Raw genomic sequence first — 9,595 nt, 5'->3', positions numbered from 1 at the left:
AGAGTGGGGGCCAATATTCAACATCCTTAAAGAAAAGAACTTTCAACCCAGAATTTCATATCCAGCCAAACTAAGCTTCATAAGGGAAGGAGAAATAAAATCTTTTAAAAACAAGCAATTACTCAGGGATTTCGTCACCACCAGGCCTGCTTTACAAGAGCTCCTTAAAGAAGCACTTTACAAGAGCTCCTGAAAGAAACATAGAAAGGAACAACCAGTACCAGCCATTGCAAAAACATACTAAATGGCACAGAGCATCGACACAACCAAGAAACTGCATCAACTAATAGGCAAAACAGCCAGCTACCATCAAAATGGCAGGATCAAATTAACACATAACAATATTAACCCTAAATGTAAATGGGCCAAACGCCCGAATCAAAACACACAAACTGGCAAACTGGATAAAAAGCCAAAATCCATCGGTGTGCTGTATCCAGGAAACCCATCTCACATGCAAGGATACACAAAGGCTCAAAATAAAAAGATGGAGGAAGATTTACCAAGCAAATGGAGAGCAAAAAAAAAAAAAAAAGCAGGAGTTGCAATTCTCGTCTCTGATAAAATAGACTTTAAACCAACAAAGATCAAAAGAGACAAAGGACATTATATAATGATAAAAGGATCAATGCAACAAGAAGACCTAACGATCCTAAATATATATGCACCCAATACAGGAGCACCCAGATACATAAAGGACGTTCTTAATGACTTACAAAGAGACTTAGACTCCCACACAATAATAGTGTGAGACTTAAACACCCTACTGTCAATATTAGACAGATCAGTGAGACAGAAAATTAAGCATATCCAGGACTTGAACTCAGACCTGGAACAAGCAAACCTGATAGACATTTACAGAACTCTCCACCCCAAATCCACAGAATATACATTCTCCTCAGCACCACATCACACCTACTTTAAAATTGACCACGTAATCGTAATTAAATCACTCCTCAGCAAATGCAAAAGAACGGAAATCGTAACAGTCTCTCAGACCACAGTACAATCAAGTTAGAACTCAGAATTCAGAAACTCAGAATCGCACAGCTTCATGGAAACTGAACAACTGGCTCTTGAATGTTGATTGGATAAACAATGAAATGAAGGCAGAAATAAAGTTGTTCTTCAAAACCAATGAGAATGAAGACACAACATACCAGAATCTGGGACACATTTAAAGCATTCTCTAGAGGAAAATATATAGCAATAAATGCCCACATGAGAAGCAAGGAAAAAGATCTAAAATCGACACCCTATGGTCAAAATTGAAAGAGTCAGAGGAGCAATATCAAAAAAAACTCAAAACCTAGCAGAAGACAAGAAATATCTAAGATCAGAGCAGAACGGAAGGAGATAACAACACAAAAAACCCTTTAAAAAAAATCAATAAATCCAGGAGCTGCTTTCTACAAAAGGTCAACAAAACTGACCACTAGCCAGATTAATAAAAAAGAAAAGAGAATAATTAAATAGATGCAATAAAAAAGATAAAGGGGATAACACCACGGAATCCACAGAAATATAAACCATCATCAGAGATTATTACAAACAACTCTATGCACATAAACAAGTAAACCTGGAAGAAATGGATAAATTCCTGGAGACTTGCATCCTCCCAAGCCTAAACCAGGAAGAAGTTGAAACCCTGAATAGACAAATAACAAGGGCTGAAGTTGAGGCAACAATTGATAGCCTACCACCCAAAAAAAGCCCAGGTCCAGATGGGTTCACAGCCGAATTCTACCAGACAAACAAATAGGAACTGGTACCATTCCTTCTCAAACTATTCCAAATAATCCAAAAAGAGGGAATCCTTCCCAAATCATTTTATGACACCAACATAATCCTAATACCAAAACCTGGCAGAGACTCAACAAAAAAAGAAAACTTTAGGCCAATATCCATGATGAACATAGATGCAAAAATTTTCAATAAAATACTGGCAAACCAACTGCAAGAGCATATCACAAAGCTTATCCACCACAATCAAGTAGGCTTCATCTCAGGGATGCAAGGCTGGTTCAACATACGCAAGTCTCTAAACGTAATTCACCACATAAACAGAACCAAAGACAAAAACCACATGATTATCTCAACAGATGCAGAGAAGGCCTTTGACAAAATTCAACAGCACTTTATGCTAAAAACCCTCAATGCACTAGGCATTGATGGAACATATTTCAAAATAATAAAAGCTATTTATGACAAACCAACAGCCAATATCATACTGAATGGGCAAAAACTGGAAGCATTCCTTTTGAAACTAGACAAGGATGCCCTCTCTCACCACTCCTATTCAATATAGTATTGGAAGTTCTCGCCAGAGCAATCAGGCAAGAAAAAGAAATAAAGGGTATTCAAGAACGATCCAAGATGGCCAATCACTAACATCCTGGGATTGCAGCTCTCAGGGAGGGCGCGGAGAACTAGAGGACGCCACACTTTCAGACAAATTCTGGTCGCTCACGGAGCAGAAGATCCCCCAGTGGAGGAAACACACGGGTGGCCAGCATGACTCTCGTGGCCGGCGCAGCGGTTCCGCCAGCACCTCGGCGCCGCAGCTCTCTGAGCAGAGTAAACAGGTTCGGAGAACCCGCAGGGGTCCCCAGCAGGACACCAGAGCCCGGTGCAGCGGCTGCGACAGCACTTTGGCGCGGCAGTGCTCAGCGCAGAGTAAACGGGACCGGTTCCCCTTCTGACCGAGGTTTGGAGCCCCGGGAAGGCAGAGTCACCTACTAAGGACACAAGAAGGAAGCCAGACAGGAGAATCCTGGGCAGAAAAGCACCATCAGTTTTAACGCCGCTGCTCTGGCCCTGGGAACTAACAACCTGGACATCCACTCAAGAGACCTAATCCGAAAGTTGGTAATTTCAATGACGACAGGAGGATAAATTTACAATGACGGGAAGAAACCAGCGTAAAAAAGCTGAGAATACTCAAAGTCAGAACGCCTCTCCCTCCAAAGATGATCACAGTTCCACATCAACAATGGAACAAGGCTTGATGGAGAACGAGCGCATCCTGATGACAGAATCACTCTTCAAGGAATGGATAATAACAAACTTCGGTGAGTTAAAAGAACATGTTGTAGCCCAACGTAAAGAAACTGGGAACTTTGAAAAAAGGTTTGATGAAATCCTATTGAGAATAGACAACTTAGAGAGGAGTATGAGTGAATTAATGGAACTGAAGAATACAATACAGGAACCCCGAGAAGTATGCACAGGTTTAAACACTCGAATTGTTCAAGCAGAAGAAGGGATATCAGAGGTCAAAGTCCAACTTAATGAAATAAAACGTGAAGAAAAGATTAGAGAAAAAAGGATAAAAAGGAATGAGCAAAGTCTCCAAGAAATGTGGGACAATGTGAAAAGACCAAATTTACGTTTGATAGGTGTACCTGAATGTGACGGAGAGAATGAATCCAAGCTGGAAAATACCCTTCAGGATATTATTCAGGAAAATTTTCCTGAACTAGCAAAGCAGGTCAACATTCAACCCCAGGTAATACAGAGAACACCACAAAGATATTCCTCAAAAGGAGCAACCCCAAGGCACATAATCATTAGATTCAGCAGGGTTGAAACGAAGGAGAAAATACTAAGGGCAGCCAGAGAGAAAGGTCAGGTTACCCACAAAGACAAGCCTATCAGACTTACAGCAGATCTCTCAGCAGAAACTCTACAAGCCAGAAGAGAGTGGGGGCCAATATTCAACATCCTCAAAGAACAGAACCTTCAGCCCAGAATTTCATATCCAGCCAAACTAAGCTTCACAACTGAAGGAAAAATAAAATCTTTTATGAACAAGCAAGTACTCAGAGATTTTATTACCACCAGGCCTGCTTTACAAGAGCTTCTGAAAGAAGCATTACACACAGAAAGAAACAACCAGGATTAGCCTTTCTAAAAATACACCAAAAAGTAAAGAGCACCAACATAAAGAAGAATTTACACCAACGAATGGATAAAACAGCCAGTCAACATCACATGGCAGTAACCCTAAATTTAAATGGACTAAATCCCCCAATCAAAAGACACAGCCAAAACCCAATGGCATGTTACATCCAGACCTGTTTCACATGCAAGGATACACAAAGACTCAAAGGGATGGAGAAAGATTTACCAACCAAATGGAGAGCAAAAATAAATTAAATAAATAAAAAGCAGGAGTTGCAATTCTCATATCGGACAAAATAGATTTTAAAGCAACAAAGATATAGTGGTAAAAGGATCAATGCAACAACAAGAGCTAACGATCCTAACACCCAGATACGAGACTTAGATTCAATGAGACAGAAAATTAATAAGGATATCAAGGACTCGAACTCAGATCCGGAACAAGTAAACTTAATAAATATTTATAGAGCTCTCCACTTCAAATACACAAAATATACATTCTTGTCAATACCACATCACACCTACCCATAAGCTTAAATGAAACATTGATTGGCCATCAGTAATACCCAATTTTCTTCAAATTAAAGCAATATTTCCATTTACTCTCCCTCTTTCTCTTCCTCTTTCTTCCTCTCCTTTACTTATTTTTTTTTTCTTTCCTTCTCTCAAAAAAAAAAAAAAGAAATCAACTTGTAAACCTCTAGATCCAGGTCGGCAATGTCTCTCTCATTGCTTGATTTCCTTCCTTCCCTTCCCTCCCTCCCTCCCTCCCTCCCCGCTTCCTCCCTTCCTTCCTTCCTTCCTACATCCCTTCCTTCCTCCCTACCGTCCTTCTTCCCTCCCTTCCTGCCTTCCTCCCCCCCCCCAAAAAAAAAAAGAAAGGGTATTCAAATAGGAAAGGAGGAAGTCAAATCGTCACTATTTGCAGACGACATGATTGTATATTTAGAAGACCCCATTGTCTCAGCCCAAAATCTCCTGAAACTGATAAACAACTTCAGCAAAGTCTCAGGATACAAAAATCAATGTGCAAAAATCACAAGCATTCCTACACACCAATAACAGCCTTAAAGAGAGCCAAATCTAGAACAAACTGCCATTCACAATTGCTGCAAAGAGAATAAAATACCCAGGAATACAACTAACAAAGAACGTAAAGGACCTCTTCAAGGAGAACTACAAACCACTGCTCACCAAAATAAGAGAGGACAAAAACAGATGGAGAAACATTCCATGTTCATGGTTAGCAAGAATCAATATCATGAAAACGGCCACACTGCCCAAAGTAATTTACAGATTCAACACTATCCCCATGAAGCTATCAATGACCTTATTCACAGAACTGGAAAAAAACCACCTTAAACTTCATGTGGAACCAAAAGAGAGCCCGCATAGCCAAGTCAATTCTAAGCAAAAAGAACAAAGCTGGAAGCATCACACTACCTGAATTCAAACTATACTACAAGGCTACAGTAATCAAAACAGCATGGTCCTGGTACCAAAAGAGATATAAACCAATGAAACAGAACAGAGGCCTTGGAGGCAACACCATACATCTACAACCATCTGATCTTTGATAAACCTGACAAAAACAAGCAATGGGGAAAAGATTTCCTGTTTAATACATGGTGTTGGGAAACTAGCTAGCCATTTGCAAAAGGCACAAACTGGACCCCTTCCTGATACCTTATACTAAAATTAACTCCAGATGGGTTAAAGACTTAAACGTAAGACCTAATACCATAAAAACCCTAGAAGAAAATATAGACAAAAACATTTAGGACATAGGCATAGGCAAGGACTTCATGACTAAAATACCTAAAGCATTGGCAACAAAAGCCAAAATAGACAAACGGGACCTAATCAAACTCCACAGCTTCTGCACAGCAAAAGAAACAGTCATTAGAGTGAATTGGCAACCAACAGAATGGGAAAAAATTTTTGCAATCTACCCATCTGACAAAGGGCTGATATCCAGAATCTACAAAGAACTAAAACAGATTTACAAGGAAAAAAAAAAAAAAGCCCATTCAAAAGTGGGCAAAGGATATGAACAGACACTTTACAAAAGAAAACATACATGAGGCCAACGAACATGAAAAAATGCTCATCATCACTGGTCATTACAGAAATGCAAATCAAAAACACATTAAGATACCATCTCACACCAGTTAGAATGGCGATCATTAAAAAATCTGGAGACAAGAGATGCTGGAGAGGATGTGGAAAATAGGAACACTTTTACACTGTTGGTGGGTGTGTAAATTAATTCAACCATTGTGGAAGACAGTGTGGCACTTCCTCAAGGACCTAGAAATAGAAATCCCATTTGACCCAGCAATCCCATTACTGGGTATATATCCGAAGGATTATAAATTATTCTATTATAAGGACACATACACACAAATGTTCGCTGCGGCACTGTTTACAATAGCAAAGACCTGGAACCAACCCAAATGCCCATAAATGATAGACTGGACTGGGAAAATGTGGCACATATACACCATGGAATAGTATGCAGCCATAACATATGATGAGTTTGTGTCCTTTGTAGGGACATGGATGAACCTGGAAACCATCATTCTCAACAAACTAACACAAGAACACAAAATCAAACACCACATGTTCTCCCCTCATAGGTGGGTGTTGAACAATGAAAACACATGGACAGAGGGAGGGAGCATCGCACACTAGGGTCTGTACAGGGGAACGAGGGGAGGGACAGCGGGAGGTGGGGAGTTGGGGAGGGATAACATGGAGAGAAATGCCAGATGTGGGTGAAGGGGAGGAAAACAGCAAATCACACTGCCACGTGTGTACCTATGCAACAATCTTGCATGTTCTTCACATGTACCCCAAAATCTAAAATGCAATAAAATATATATTACAAAAAAAAAAAAGAAACAATCATGACTTGAACTGGGTTGGTTGCAGTGGAGGTAAAAGAGTGGGCAGATGAATTTTGGAAGTAGAACAGACAGACTTTGACACTGGAGGTAGGAAGTGGTAAAAAGGGAAGAATATAGGATAGTTCCTAGGCATGAGGCTTAAACAACTGTGTCATTTATACAGAAATTTCTTCGATTATTTAGAACTATGCATCTCACTTTATAATAGAGGAAACAAGTAATACCTGGAAAACAGACATTGAAAGGTGTTTAAGATCTTATATAAATCCTTATTACAAAAGCAATGAAAATATAAACACTAAGGATCACAAAAACTAACCTGCCTATAAACTGCCCAACTACAAATTATCCAATAGGAAATACATGAATTTGAATTTCTGAATTAAGCACAGTAACAAAATACACTTGTATTTGTACTTTGCTAATCAGCTAGTCTGGATACAGGCTCATGTATCTAACAACAACAACAAAAATACTTAGATGTTCTTTCCTTTCTCTCAGTCTAAAACATTTACCCAGTTTACAGAGGATTCGTGTTACATACTCTTCTTTCCAAAAGTTTCCAATCTCAATCAGATTACCAGACATTCTTTTTTTTAAAAAAATCACTCATATTAGTATCAAAAGAATCAAATACTATTAACCTAGGGAATTTATTATGCTTTTACCTTAGCCCTTCCAATTTTTTTTTTTTTTTTTTTGAGACAGAGTTGCGATCTCAGCTCACTGCAACCTCTACACGCCAGCTTCAAGCAATTCTCCTGCCTCAGCCTCCTAAGTGGCTGGGATTATAAGCACATGCCACCATACCTGGCTAATCTTTGTATTTTTAGTATAAATGAGGTTTCACCATGTTGGTCAAGCTGGTCTCGAACTCCTGATCTTGTGATTCGCCCACCTCAGCCTCCCAAAGTGCTGGGATTACAGCCGTGAGCCACCATGACTGGTCCAAATATTTTTAAATAAAGGAGAAACAAGAAGATAGCAAGTCCTATTATCTTTAAAATTTGAACTCCTGGGAGGACTCAAGATGGCGCTGTGAGAACAACCCAGGATTGGAGCTCTCATTGAATCCGCAAACAGGTGAGTCGGAGCTGCATTTCCAGACTGATCTTTGTTGCCCACAGAACGGGGAAACTCCCAAGTATAAAAAAGACACGGGACGCCAGGCAGTAGGTCTGCCTGGCGAAGCCGGCAGCCAGCCCTACCCAGCAATCCCCACAGGGCGCGCTTGTCCGGGTGCCCTGTTGAACTGGCAACCTTAGACTTGAGAGGGCTGGACTTGAGACTGAACGAGACTTGGACAGTAGGCCAGCCCAGGGGATTGCAGGGACAGATCGTTTGGGATACCCAGTGGGACGAACAAAACCGCGATTTCAAACTATCCCGAGCAGATGGTCCAAGACGCTCTGTGGGGGAGGGCCGTCCACCACTACCGAGGCAACCCGCTCCAACTGAGATACACACCCACTGCTGACGCAGCCTTCCATTGCCGAGGCAACCCGTCCCTACTGAGATACACACCCACTGCTGACGCAGCCTGCCGTTGCCGAGGCAACACGCTACAACGAAGAGACTCCGCCGCAGGGCGTGGCGGAGACCACAGCAGAGCCTGCAGGAACAGGGCGAATCACACAACAGCAGGGCGGAGCCTCGGCAGCCAAACAGTGGCTAGTCTGCCTTCTAGCTGGGCAGGACACCTCAATGGACATCGAAAAATAAAGCCCGAACCCCCCAACACAGAGCATTTGAGAAAAAAAGGGTTTTTTTTAATGAGCTCTGTTGCAGCAGAATCAAACATAGCAGCCTAACAGCCCTGAATGAACAACAGAGCTCACAGCTCAGCAATTGAGCTCCAAAAAAGTACAGACTGTCTCCTCAAGCAGCTCCCTGACCCCTCTATATCCAAAAGACTGACATTTGGCAGGCATCATCCTGGGACAAAGATAGCAGAAAAAGAAACGGGTAGCATCCCTCACTGTGCCACAGCTGCTAGAGGTGCACCCCAGACAAGCAGGGCCTGGAGTGGACCTCAGCAGTCGTACAGCGAAGGGGCTAGACTGGTAGAAGGAAAACCAAGTAACAGAAATACTTCATCATCAACAACCTGGGTGTCCACTCAGAGACCCAATCGAAAAGTCAGCAACTACGCAGACGACAAGCGGATAAACCCACAAAGATGGGAAGAAACCAGCGAAAAAAGGAGGAAAACACCCGAAACCAGAACACCTCGCCTCCTAGAAAGGACCAAAACTCCTCACCAGCAAGGGAGCAAAGCTGGACGGAGAATGACTGTGACGAAATGACGGAATTAGACTTCAGAAGGTGGATAATGAGAAACTTTTGTGAGCTAAAAAAACATGTATTAAATCAATGCAAAGAAACTAAGGAACTTAAAAAAAGATATGAGGAAATGATAACAAGAATGGATAACTTAGAGAGGAATATGAATGAATTAAAGGAGCTGAAAAACACAATACAAGAACTTCGCGAAGCATGCACAAGTTTCAATAGCCAAATTGACCAAGCAGAAGAAAGAATATCTGAAGTCGTAGACCAACTCAATGAAATTAAACGAGAAACCAAGATTAGAGAAAAAAGCGCAAAAAGAAATGAACAAAGTCTCCAAGAAATGTGGGACTATGTGAAAAGACCTAACCTACGTTTGATAGGTGTACCGAAGGGGACGGAGAGAATGAATCCAAGCTGGAAAATACTCTTCAGGACATCATCCAGGAAAACTTCCCCCACCTAGCAAGACAGGCCAACACTCAAATGCAGGA

This window comes from Callithrix jacchus, chromosome 7 (genome assembly GCF_049354715.1).
Source record: "Callithrix jacchus isolate 240 chromosome 7, calJac240_pri, whole genome shotgun sequence".
Taxonomy (NCBI): Eukaryota; Metazoa; Chordata; class Mammalia; order Primates; family Cebidae; genus Callithrix; species Callithrix jacchus.
The sequence above is the reverse complement of the archived record's forward strand: the minus strand, read 5'-3'. Positions refer to the sequence as shown.